Here is a 13,858-nt window from a genome sequence, read left to right as displayed (position 1 = left end):
AGTGAACCCAAACCTGATTTGGAGTGGTGAATGGGTGTAGAGAGCTGGCAGAGGCAGCAGAAAGGTGTGCAGAGCACTGGAGGTCTGTGTAAGGAAAACATGGGAACTCTCACTCATATTTACCCATCCCATGTCTGGTGGGATGAGTGTTACCCTGAACACGGTGTGCAAGGCAAGTGCCAGCTGAAGCTGTGCATGCTGAACCTTAGAGGCAGCAGCACGCTGCCCTCCTGCAAATAATTCCTTAAAGAGGAGAAAAACAAATTCCATCTAGGCTTCTCGAGGAATGGGGAGCAAATGCTAATTCCCTTTCAGGGTCGGTTGCCATGGGGAGTCGGTTCAAATCCTTTCTAATGCCTTCCTCAGCAGCAAGTTGTGCTGACACATGCTTTTCATGGCTTCCAGAAGGAGTGGGGAAACGACTGGGAACAAAAGCTGCATGGGAATCAACAGCCCCGGGAGCAGCAGGGGTTGCTGTGGGCTGGCACAGGTAGAGGTGTCCTGTGCACAGGGAGCTCAGCCCCGTGTCCTGCCTGCCTGGGAGGGGTGGGTGCTGGAGAACTTGGGTGCCAGACCCTGGTCTGGTGCTGTGCAGGGAGCCCAGCCTGTTCCTCATGCTCCTGAAGAGCAAATCCTGGGAATCTGTCCTCTAGCAGGACCCAACTGGATGCAGTCAGGGTTGGGCTGAGCCTCTGTCTTCATTTAGTGAGCAATGCGAGATGTATTTAGTGCTCTACTGAGGGAATAGTCAAAATACCAGATTAAGCCCAGTAAAAATGTCTAAAAATCTGCATTTTCATTTAGTCTCATCTATCTAAGAGCATGCAAGTGCAGTATCTGCATCCCAAACTCTGCTGTGACCTTTCCACTTTCATTAGACATCTCTGAATTCTGAGTTTGCAGTAGCTCCCAGGGAAATCCACAGGATGTGTTTCTTTGCTCCTGCTCTGGCTTGCCCCTTCAGACACCTTTGCTGCCAGTGTGGTGCCAGCACAGCTGTTCTGGCCTCTTGGCACATATGATTAGGGAACTCATCTGTCAGAAAAATAAACCAAGCAAAAATCTCTGCTTTTATTCCTCCAGAGCAGCTTCTAGAGAAATAAGAAAAGGATCCCATACTGGATGGTTTTATTTTCTATTACCAAGCATTGTTGATATTTTTTTCCATGCTGGTAATATTTATGGTTAAATATTTGCTGTTCAAAAGGGATTGTAACACTGAGGATATTTTTTGTTTCTACAAGATGCTTTAACTCTTGAAAGTAACCATACACTAATGACATAGTTAATACCATAGGTGGGTAAAACTATTTGTAAGTATGAAAATTATATCAATTTGTTGGAAAAAGTCTTTTTGTGTCAGCAGTATGGAACTTCCATCTTGTGTGCCTTGCCTATTCTGCCTGGCTCCCATATGTGTAACTTTAGCAATGTTTATGCAAGTTATTTTGAGTGAATGATGATATTTGATTCTGATTAAAGTGGAGATTTGCACAGATGATGTGTGGAACCCTTGGAGCCTGGCTTGTGTGACAATTAAATCTAAATCTGCTTGAATTTAGACCAGCTTAAATGCTTAGCAATATTTGGGTGACTGTTTGTGGCTTAGTGGAATAAGAAGCCCAAGACTGCAGATGGGTGGATGCCCCATGGAATATTGTCATATTAGGATTTTATAATCTCTTCAGATTTGTGCTTTTTAGGTCTAACTATGGCTAAGCCTTTCATCCAAGAACTTCTTTGGTTTGTGGATACTGTTTCAAAAAATCCAGCCTATGTTGTGCAGAACTGGTCTCTGAAAGCGTGAGGGTTGTTCTACCAGAGTTGTCACTTTGGTTAGAAAGTAAAAACCTGGACTGGGAAGTTCCTGTTGATGGCTACTGATTAACTAGGAGAGAACCTGCAGCATGTTTTAATATGGTCCAGGGAAAGGAAGTTGGTTGAGGGTGTGAAGTTTCCTGGTTGCATGTTGTGGTGTGAACAGAAAAGCTGATGACTGCTCTCCCTCTGGTCTGTTATTCCTAATACCAGTGTACCAGAGGGCTGAGCTCTGGGAGCATGTCCTGGGGAAGTCTCTGTGTGCCCTGCAGTGTGCCTGCCAAGCTGCTGAGTGCTGATGGCACCTTGGGAAATGATGTAGAGCTTGATGAGGAACATTTCTTTATTGAGCTATGAAACTGTAGAGAAAACCCAGTGATCCCCTGTGGGCAGCCCTTGCTCTTCTCCTGAGGAGAGCAAGTGAATCTCTTGCTTATTCTCAGACTGAAGACCAAGCACTTCACTTCCTCCCTTCTAATAACACTGAAGGTTTGTTGTCAAGCTGAATTGCTTAGGTTTTCAATACCACTTCAGCATTCTCCAGGGGAAGTTCAAAGTAGTATTTGTCCATTGGTGTTTATTTTCTGTTTGCAGTGGCTGGGAGGTAGCTGCCCACATGAGATGGTGTCATCAGAGATGCTGCGTGCCCCCACCACAATCCCAGCTGCCACACTAAAGCCCAGCCTTTCTCTGGACTCTATTCCTGGTGCTTAGTGCCAGCCAGATGGTCTGTCCTCCCTCCCATACTGAGATCTCTAAAGCTCATCAGAGGGCTCTGGCCATAGCTGGGCTAATACAGCATTCTTTCCATCACAGCATTATTTCCACCACACACTTGGGGTGGCCTTTGTGTGACTCTGGATTGCTCTTCTCATTTCTTACCTTTTAAAAATTAATATTATTATTTTGTTATACTTTTCCTTTATGTCAATTGGAAAGCTGAACTGAACTATTTTTCATGCTAAAATTTGTTATTAATGGGCACAAGCTTCCAAAATCAGTAGCCCACTTAAAATTCAGTGTTTTCTGGACTTTCCTTTAATTACCAGGAACATGAACCTTATACACCATTTGGGGCTAAAGAAAGGAATCAGTTTTTTATAAGTCATACTTCCCATGTGTGTTCACTGGGTAGATCTGAGTTCTAAAAGTGGAGCTGTGGTTTGGTTTGAGGGAAGTGCCAGTCTCCTGCCAGTGTCCATGGCTGCCCTGCCATCAGGAATGATCCCTGCTGCTGGGGCTGTGGTTTTGTCCACAGGGACAGTGCCAGTGTCCTGCAGGACCTGCCCTGCCATCAGGAATGATCTCTGCTGCTGGGGCTGTGGTTTTGTCCACAGGGACAGTGCCAGTGTCCTGCAGGACCTGCCCTGCCATCAGGAATGGTCCCTGGTCCTGGAGCTGTGGTTTTGTCCGCAAGGAGTGCAGCTCAGCCTGCAGCTGCTGGTGGCAGCGCTGTGATTTCCTGGAATGAGGGAATTCCCTGCTTCCCTGCACAGCACACAGGCTTGTTCTGTGTGAGAGGGGAAGCTGCAGAACACAGTGAGATGGGGGGGTCAGGTGTTGCTCTTGGTGCTTGCCATGAGAAGCATCTCTGCCAACCCAGGCAGGGCATGTGCATCCTCTGCTGCATTCAGAATGCCTCACACATTCATTTCACTGCTTTTAGAATCAAATAACTTCATAAAGCATGTGTAGAATGAAATGTTCCTTGTGAGGAGTTTACCCAAATTCTGATAACAAAGAGGATGATATCTGTTCATCTCATCTGTCTGTATCTGCACTGTTTATTCATGTGTGCACATGTGAATATAAGTTAACTTATTCCTTGAATCCAAATTTGAGCAATATCAGCTTGCTTCTATTAATAACAAGCAATACCAGTTTACTTCCATTAATAACTTGAGCAGTATCAGTTTCCTTCCATTAATAACTCTCTTGTAAAGTACAGCTCTGTACAACTAATCAGAGCTCTTTGGAAAAGTGCTCTCATGGAACACAGTGCTCAAAGCACAAGAATAAGGCAGCTGCCAGTTTTAATAGAAATGAATCAGCTAAAATAGCAGATGCAGTTCTCTCTAGGTGCTGTGTATCTGCACAGCACATAATGGACACCTTGCTCAACTTCCAGATTAATACACTTCATCCAGATACAAAGTAGTGGATTCCTGACACGCTGCACTAGCATCTCTGCTCTCAGGTAGTGAAGCACCAGTTGTTTCACCTTTTGGAATGAATGTGGCAGGCTCAGGGCTGAACCTGCAGGAATTTTGCTTATTGTGAAAGTGATACCCCAAGCTGAGAAACCTGCAGAGTGGAAAAGTGAGGAGTGTTTTCAACTCTCTCTGAACTGGCTGCTTCATCAAGCTGGTTTTGAACTCAGATTTATATCTGGTCAGGACTTTGGTAACTTCTTGCCAAAATAGTTTTGTTGTTACAGTCCTAATTAAATCTAATTATATACTTATAGACACTTTTTACTCTAATAGTTCATTCTACCTGTATTAAACAAGTGGTACAGCCTGCATTTTAGTCAGTGGCATAGACAGAATGTCCTTTTTCTCCTGTATCGAAATGATGCAAATTTGTATACAGTAAGGTTCCTAAGCGTGTGTTCCTTTGAAATGATGGTTTTTGGCCCAAGGGTGGGTTGGTTGGGATTTTGTTTGCTTTTTTTTTTTTGTACTGTAGGGTAAGGCACGATCTTGGCTAGGCTTTCCTGGAACCCCGTAAAGCAAATAACTTTGAGGACTATCCAAAAACCGCTGGCATTTCTTGGGAAGCTTTTCTTGTGGGATGTTTGTGTCAGCTGATGCAACCCCTTGGGGAGTCTGCCTTCATCCCTGATGTGCCCGGGAGAACCTTTGTTCCGAGGGGCCACCATGGTGTGGGAGAACCCTTTGTGCAAGAACAAAGGAGGATTGTATCAGCCGCGGCCGTGAGAGGGAGGGGAGGGGGCTCAGGGGCTCTTTCAGAGGCACTGCAGGGCAGTATTGACAGCCACATTTCCCCGTAAATCTCCCCTGAGATACGGGAGAGATCTGTGTGGGAGCTGGGTGCGAGATAAGATCTGCTTTTATTGTGTGCAAATTCTTAGAGGTGAATATTTGATATGGTTTCCTTAATTAAAACACAATTCCTCTTGGACTTCTGTAGCCTAAAGCAAAAAGCCTGGCTGTAGGCTGGGCTGTGGTGTTATTCCTGTGCTTTAAAAGTAACTAAGAGCTTGTGTCTTACCACTTAAGGCAGCGTGGCCTTAGTGCAAGCTATAAGGAAAGCTCGTGGGTGGTGAGGGCGAAAGAGCAGGAAATGTAGAAGATGAAGCCTGGCAGAGGAAATGGGTATTGCTGCTTGGGTTCCAAAGTTTGGCAAAACATGCCTTTAGTGTAAACAATACACCGTCCATGCCCAAAACACACCCCAGCGGAGCCTGGAGATGGTTTAAGATGGAGCAAAACACAAACAGGTGTTTGAGGCTCCCACCCGCAGCAGAGCATCCTGACCATCCCTGCTGTTCCTGCACGGTGTCACACTGGGACTGCCCTGTGGGTCTCTAACGCTTGCAAGTCAGCATCAGCATTGGCACTGAGGCTGCATGGGGACAGGGGAAAAGTTCTCCAGGTCCTTCTGTTCCTTTGTTAGCTGGCTGCACCCCAGGAATTGATTGTAGCTAAATTGGTCGTTAAGGATCAGAGGAGTCCTGTTGGCTGGGATTTCAGATTATTTGTTGTCCTTTTTGTTTTGAATGAAATGGATCTGTGTCCCTCAGCAGAGCTGCAGGCCAAGCCCTTCATGTGCTGTGGTGCTTCATTTGGGGGTGGCTTTGTTACTAAGGCCCCCTGGCAGTAGCTTTGTGAGGAGATTTGGGTGGCAGTGTCCTTACATCCTGCTAGAATTGCTTGGATAAAGACAGTTGGAGTTGTTTGTGCCAAGTGTGGGCGAGCAAGCAGCTGGGTTGACCAGAGTGAAGGTGGGAGGGAGATAAAATGGGAGACCAAAGTGGGCTTGTAACAGGAAGGGGTGTCTGGATTGCTGAAACCAGAACCTGAACTTCATAAAATAGCAAAGGGAGAGGAGGATCCAGTGAAAGGATTTGGTGTCAGGACAGGAGATTAAGAATTCCATGGCTTCAAAGAAGTATGAAATGCTGGTGTGTCTGCCTGTAACCGTCAGTGTTAATTTTGGGTGGCTGATGTAACTGCTCCTCCCCAGGCTCAAGCTGCCTGTCCATGGGCGATTTCATCCTGAGTGCCATGGGGCAATGTCTGCCAAGGGCAAGGGCACAGGGGCCCTGTGTCCTCATAACTCTGCTCTGGTCTCAAAATCAGGGGGGGATTACCTCTGAGTCACCTTTTTAATTACTATAACCTTCACTTGGGCAGGATTTATAGTTCTGTGGTGTTGTCAGATGTGTCTGCAGCCTGTTAAATATGGGACAGCATCACTGAATGGATTAAATTGATCGTGTCTCCAGGCCCCACAGTGGCCGTGGTGGCTGGGAGGGGTGATGGTGACAGAGGTACCCATTGCTCCCTGCAGCACCCTGGGAGTTGCTGGCTGGTGGCACCAGTGCAGCACAGCTCTGGCTCCATCCAGGTGATGTGTCCGTGCCCTTTGCCTGGACCTCCGGGGATGGGCACGTTTGGAGAGCAAAGAACTGTGTTTGTTGTCATCTTTGTGTGAAGCCAACAGAACATTTCGCGTGAAGGGCTCAATAACTGCAGTGCCAGCAGTAGTTGGAGGCATTTTTTGTAAATTAAGCCCCAGTTACCCATTCCCGTTTCCCTTGCAGGGTCAGAGCCTTTGATGGTGAGCGGGGAGCTGCCTCACGATGAGTTACTGGAGTCTGGATAAGAAGAGCTGCCTGCAGTACTGCCGGCACTTCCTAGCGGACAACGGCGTGTTCCACGGTGAGTTAGGGTTATTCTGCGTTTTCGGCTCTTGGTGTTTCCTGCTGCCGGCCCCCCGACATTCTGTATCCCCGGGGGTATCTCCTGGGGACGCTGCTGCGGGGCCGAGCCCCGGCCGTGCCCGCTCCCTGCGGGGGCTCGGCCGGGGTTGGGGCGGGGGCTCGGGGGCGCTCGGGGCGTGCGGGACCCCCGGGAGCGACGGGGGAACGGCGGGGCTGCGGCGGCGCCGCCAGGGGGCGCTCCGGGACCGCCGCCCCCGGTACCGGCTCCGGCCGATGTCCCCCGGTACCGGGTCCGACCGATCCCTCCCGATCCGACAGACTTACCCGGGTACCGGGCCCGACCGATCCCCCCCCGGGGCTGCCAGGGCTGGCTCCAACCGATTCCCCGGTACCACCGGTCCCCTCCGGTGTGGCCGGGGCTGAGTCCCCCCGATCCCCGGCGGGGCTGCCCAGCTGGATCTGCCAGCGTCGGACCGTCCCCCCGATCCCCCCTGGTGCTGCCGGTGCCGGACCCACCGAGGTCGGACGGACCCCGCGGGGATCGGCCCGTGGCCGGTACTCGCCCCTCGCGGCCCGTGCAGCACCCGCAGCCCCGGGCAGGCTGCTCCCGGGGCAGGCAGAGCTGCTGGGCTCCGGTGAAGCCCCGAGCCCCGCAGAGGAGCCGCAGCTCAGCTGGTGGCAGAGCTGTTCGGGTCGCTGCTCGTTGTGCTTTGGGTGACACGGGCTCAGGGGCTCCAGCAGGTCTCGTCTAATCAGGCAGCTGGACCCGTCTGTCTGCCGAGGGAGTGACTTCCTAATGCTGCTCTGGGAGGCCCACACCTTGCATTCTTTATTCCCTTTGAGGTCAGTAATTAAAACCCATCACTTTAGGGCAGATTTATGGCACTATTGCTAACAGCAGCATGGAATGGCTATGAATTAAAGATAGAAATTCTCGTCTCATTCAAAGCAAAGGTGATTTTTTTCCCTAGAGAACATGCAGCTCCATTTTCAGTGTGTTTGTCAGGACTGGAGAGGTTTGCAGCCCACTGTAAAACAAACTGTATCTGCATTTTTGTCACTGTGGTTATGCCACCATTGATGAAGTTAAAGGCTTAGTGAGAGAATGAATCATTTGTCAGTCTGTGAATCTTCCTAATGAAAGTTTGTTCAGAGAGAGCCCCATTTTTCTCTGTATTGCTTTTTTCCTTGTCCACAAGCACTTCTAGTCCTATTTGGGACACCAGAAGAATGTTAATAACTTTGGGTAAGTAAATCTGACAGTGGTGTTGTCACATTAATTCATGTGTGTGCTGCACTTGGGACTTGTGTTAGAGGGAGAGTGCTGTCATCTCCAGGCAGAGCCATTCTGCTTCTCCAATGAAATGAATTTGTTCCTGGGATTTATCAGGCCACTCATGTGGTCCCACTGGTTTGGTGGGATCATGTTCCTTCAGAGCTCCCTCTGACCTTGTGGAAGGGATGTGTTCACCCAGGTGCCCCTGAGCACCGTGGCAGTGTTTTGGCAGATGCCTGTTAATCCCTGTTCTTCCCAGGCAGCTCCCTGCTCTCCTGCACCAGTGTGTGACTGGAACAGCTACAGGGGTGTGGATTTGCAGCTCTGCCACTCCAGAGTAGTGAAAGAGGAGTCTGGTCCATGCTCTGAGACCTGAGGTGTGTTTCAGCACAGAGCAGCCTTTATCCTGCTAATGGTGCAAAGGCTGGATAATGATCCATCAGCACAGAGTCCAGCAATCCATGGACAGCTATTGAGGGATGAGTCTGCAAAGTGATAATCATCTACAGCCCAGGGCATAATTAGCAGGAATCCTAGAACAGAAAGATTTCATGGCCTAATTTATCTGTCTTTGATTGATGACCAGAAAAGATTAACTGTTTTTCCCTGACAGAATCCATCAGAGCTTCCCATTTGTCTCCTTTAACCCAAGCAAGACACTGCAGAGACAGTTCCTTTCCCTCTGAGTGTATGGAGGGGCTGAATTCCCCCTGGATAGGGGCAGAGGTGACAGTCCCCCAGCGTGGGTAAGGATGTGTGCATGTCCCAGGAACCAGTGTGCTGTTCTGGTGCTCCAGAGAGGCTGGGCTCCTCCAGGGCTGTGCTGATAGTCCAGGCTGCTCACATTAACCAGTGCAGCCTCACTGGGAGCAGTGGGGCAGTTCAGTGGCATCAGGGCTGTCTGGAGTGATTGTGTGGAATTGAACCTGTGAGCTGGAGGAACTGCTGCACCTTGGGGCAGGCCAGGTAAAAATACCCCACAGAGCCAGCTGGTGTTCTTAAAAAGCATAGGAGGCTCTGTAGGAGAACTGGAAGTGTCTGCAGAGGTGCACAAGAGGAATTTTGCTGCATGGCTGTGCTCATCTCTGGTGTTTTCTTCACACCCTTGTGGCACCTGCATTAGTTTAAGCACCTGAGCAGATGGGGTTCCATTTGTTCACCTCCTGCTGAGGAGTTCAAATGCAAGAACTCATTTACCGCATTAATAAAAATGCTGAAGCTCTGTGTCTATTTGGAGTGGTTTAATTGTTTCATGTAAAAAACCAAAAACCCAAAAGACCACCAACAAAACCCCAAACAAAACCAAGCCTTCCCAATAAAGCCAGAAGGAAAAAAGGCTCAGCTTGCAGCAGAAGCACCCAGCTGAGCCTGCAGCCCTGTTGCAGTGCAGTGCCCCTGCAGCAGGAGGACAGCACCTGCCCCGTGGGTTGCCTCATTATGGGATGTCACATCCCTGGAAGTGTTCAAGGTTGGAGGGGCCTTGGAGCACCCTGGGGTAGTGGAAGGTGTCCCTGCCCGTGCAGGGGGTGGAACAAGGTGAGTTTTAAGGTCCCTTCCAAGCCAAAGCACTCTGGTTCTGTGATCAGCAAGATGCAATTTTGAGTGAGATGAAGGTGTTGGTACCACAAGGCCCAGCCTAATGTAGTTCTGGGCAGCAGGGTCTGAGCTGGGGGAGCTCAGGAACAGGGAGAAGGGTACAGAAGGGGAGATGAGATGAGTCAGGCTTATTTAGTTTGGGACATCAGAGACTGAGAGGGGATGTGACTGCTGGCTCTGAATGCATTGCAAAGGAGAAGCTCCAAGGAAAAGGCTGATTTGAGCTGATGGGGGAAGTTGGCACCAGAGCAAGCTGGAAATTGTCCACAAGTATATGAAACAGGCCCAGGAAAAACGAAGGTATTTTGAGTGGGAGATGGACAGGTTTTGGTCAAATTGTTACAGCACTGTATTTGTGCTCTTGCTGAAGTTGTAAATGTGAGTAGCAGGCAATGTATTGACTAGTGGGAAATAAGGCTGGAAAACTGTCTGTGGTCCCAGTTCAATCCCAGTGTGCAGTGAACTTCAGGTACAAACAGCAGTGCTCCCATTCCGTTCAGGAGATGCTCTGCACATGGACCAGGCTGCTCTCTGCTGGGTTTTAATGGTGCTTTGAGACACTTGCAGGCTGTTAGACAGTAAGTATTGATACACAACTGTGGGGCTTTCCACGGGGCTCTGGTGGGTCGTCTTTAAATAATGACTGAGATTCATGTGTGTAATGAAATACTGGGTGCATCCACATTGCCTAAGGCTCTCTCATAATTTTATAATTTTATTAAGAAAAGCTGCTAATGGCTGCATTTGCAGGATATTAAAATTCTTATCTGTTTATGTCTGAAATTTTCGGCTACAGAAGTGGAGGTTGCTGCTGTGCCTTGTACTCTGGGGAGTCTTATCTGCCCAGAAGCAAAAATGTCAGTTTTCTTCAGCAGCAGCAGTGAGATACAGCAGTGTGTGTGCACACAGAGAATAACAGACCAGAGACAGGGGCTGGGGGTGAGCTGTTTTAGCAGTTTCTGCAGAACAGGGAAGACAAGCAATTAGAATGTTTGAAATAGCCTTGAGGATTTGATGAACCCACTTTCATTTCCTTCCTCTTGCAAGCAGTTCCAAAATACAAAGTACAGCATCCCTCTAGGCTTGGAAGAAGAGGTTTTTTTATTTTTGCAGGGGTTTTAAGCTGTAAATGTGCATCCTGTTTTGTTTGTTTTCTGGCAGTAACAATGCAGGAATGGCTGTGCTGTCAGAGCAAACATCCATTTAACTTTGCTGCTAGATGGTTGGGGCTAGAAGTATACAGGGAAAAAAAGCCCAAAGTGTACAGAGCAGCCTTTCCTGTGGCTCCCAGTGCCTCCCAGTCAGCAAGGCAAGTACTTCCCCAGCCAAAGCTGCATCTAGATAATTCCAGTTTTTATCATTGCATCTGATAGTTTTGTTTTTTTTCCATAAGATTTTTGGAATTCATTTATGCTTGTGACCATCTGTGGGAATTAACCCCAAAATTTGTGGTGGTTGGAGGGAAGTAGGCTGTCAGGGATGGAGCAGGTTGTGTTTCACCTTGGGAAGGGAAGTGCCTGGAAGGTGTGAGTGGGTCTGAGCCAGACAGGTGACACAGGTCCTTAAGTCATGTTGGGCACATCCTGGTGGCTTTGGCTGTCCAACATCCTGATGAGGAAACCACGGAGAGCCTCTCCTTGCTTCAGTGGCCTTAGACTTCTGTGCCCAATGAGAACATAAAATGCCTTCTGTTGTCCTTTTTTGTGCAGTCAAGTGGCCTATTTTGGTTATTGGAGCACAAGAGTTTTGGGGGAGCAGTCCTGGAGCTTGGCCAGATTGCACAAATCCTTCAGGCCTGATGTTTGCTGATGGGCAGTGCTCTGTAATTAGCTCCGCTGAAGCCTCGTGCAAGGCTGGGGGCACAGCTACAGATGCCAGCTGTGGGCTGCAGAATTCAGCCTTTTATCTTCAGCTGGAGTTTCAGAATGGTTCTGGGAAAGCAGAACGAGTTAGTAGTGCAGGATTTGTGTTTGGGTTCACGTTCTGATTTATGTGAAATATCCACAATCCATTCCTTGAGACAAACAGATGTAAATGGAAATGTGTTTGCAAGAAGAGCATTAAGGAATTAATGTATTGAAGTCCACTGAGGTTTAAAAAGGGCCTGAAGTGCCTGAAGAACTCTCTGCTTTGTTCAAGAACTGTCTCTCTGCATCTGTTATTGAAAGGAGGAGTCTCATGTGGGATCTGTCTCCAGACAATGTTTCAGGTGCTTGTGTTCTAATGCCAAGTATTTTTCCCCTTTCATTTTTGTGTGTTTCTCAGCTTTCCATAGAACCATGTCTTCATTAATGATAAATGAATTGATAAAAGCTTTAATCTGATAAAAATGACAAGTTTTCTGTGCAGCTGATACAAAGTTTTATTCATTGCTGGCTGACTTTTCATAAGGAGATTGTCTCACAGTTCAGATCTAAGATTACACTTGGAAGGTGATTATGAGGATGTTGTTATCTCCTTATTTCATTATCTATTCCCTGTAAGAGGTGTTAGTTCTCTAATCAGCTTTTCTTGCTCTTTAGCAGAATTAGGCTTTGTGCTGGTTTCCAGCTATTTTGACAGTGATAAAGGAAAACCCAATGAGCTAGAAAATGAACCTTCCTCTGATGCTGTAATTTCCAAACTGTTAGTTAAATCATATTCTCATTTATTGGAAAATTGATATTTTGCAGTAGAACTTGCAGGCTTGTGTCTCTGTCCAGTAATCTGAGCCTCGTGAGGTGTGGGCAGGAAACCCAAGTGGGAAACACAGGTGTGGAGGTGAGGCTGTTACTGCTCCTGCCAGACCTTAGCCCGGGACTGTGCAACACCCCCAGGACAGCAGAGATGGCTGAAAAGATCTTGCCTTACAGTGATCATTGATGTCAATCAGCTACAGGTAAAGGGAAGTGAGTTTTTTGTTCAGAAAGCTTGTTTGTCACCATCACCTCTGGGACGGTTGGAACCATGTGAGCTGTGGCCCTGCAGAGCATTCCCAGCAGGGGAATGAGCCTGTGAGCCCTGGGAGAGAGGGAAAAGCCAAGACAACTGACAGGGCTTGGGATTAATTGCAAAACCTGGCTTGACACTGAGGAGTTGTCATGGGGATTGATTTTGGGTTTTTTTTGAAGTTGAATAAACCTACAGGTCTTACACCATTTGGCACCTGTCAACTGAATTACATAACATCTTCATTTGTTTGCTGTAATGTTCTTCTAACCTATATAACATGCTTGAATTTCTAAAGACATGCAGCATTTAGGCATGTCTGGTTTTAAAAGGAAGCTTATTTTGGAGACAAAATAATGAAGAGTGTATTGGTGATTGTGTAAGGTTTCTTAGAGAGCAGCTGTGCCGTTGAAGGTGCTTGTGTATAGCTTGTATTATAATTAATAGAACAGTAGGAGTGTGAGTAATTTGCATTTAACACATTATCAAGTGCAATCTGATATATCAATAATTAAACTGTACAGCAGTGACAGTTTATTTTTTGTTGTTGAACTGCATCATTTCAGTGCATGGGCATTGGTAGCTGTCTAGAGGCTTCACAGTGGTGGTTTCAGCCATGAACGTGGTGAGCTGAGAACCAGAGCTGGGGTAACGCCGTGGCCGCCTCATTTCCCTTGCTCTGCCTGGCAATGGTGACACTTCTTCCTCAGAGTGGGACTTGTGCCACCTCCTGCCATCCCTGCCCGACAGTGCCACTAGAGCCACAGCTGAGCAGCCAAGGGATCCTGCAGTGGGTCCGGGGTGCTGGACATGGTCCATGGATACCCCGCAGAGTGCTGAGCTCTGCCGTGGGGGCTGTGGGAAGGCTCTCTGTCTCAGCAACAGCAAATAATGATTTCTCAGGAAGGAAAACATGTCAGCTCTTCTTGGATTTTGTCTCCCATCCCACTTAAGTTCTGCAGGCATGTGGAACCATGAGGGGTGGTTTTTTGAGTGGTTTTTATTTGTTTTCCTCCTCTGTCACATTGTCTCTCGTGTAACTTTTTCCTGGCCTGTGCTTGACAAATTCTGTCTCTTTTATTGCTGTCACAATGTTTAGGAATACAGCTGGGAATTCCTTTGGTGTGCTGATGTAAATGTCACAGTGGAAGAACCAGCTGAAGAGGGAAAGAATTAGAAAACGCAATAAATGAAAGATGTGAAGCATTGTATGTGGAACTGCCTTCGTTCTTGCTGTGCTTTTCAGCCCTGTGAGCCCTTGGGCTCAGTTGTAAGGAAGTGCAATTTATGCAAGTCTGAATGCTTCTGCCTGTTGTTGCCCACTGCCCGCA

Source organism: Serinus canaria, chromosome 9, assembly GCF_022539315.1.
Source record: "Serinus canaria isolate serCan28SL12 chromosome 9, serCan2020, whole genome shotgun sequence".
NCBI lineage: Eukaryota > Metazoa > Chordata > Aves > Passeriformes > Fringillidae > Serinus > Serinus canaria.
The sequence above is the reverse complement of the archived record's forward strand: the minus strand, read 5'-3'. Positions refer to the sequence as shown.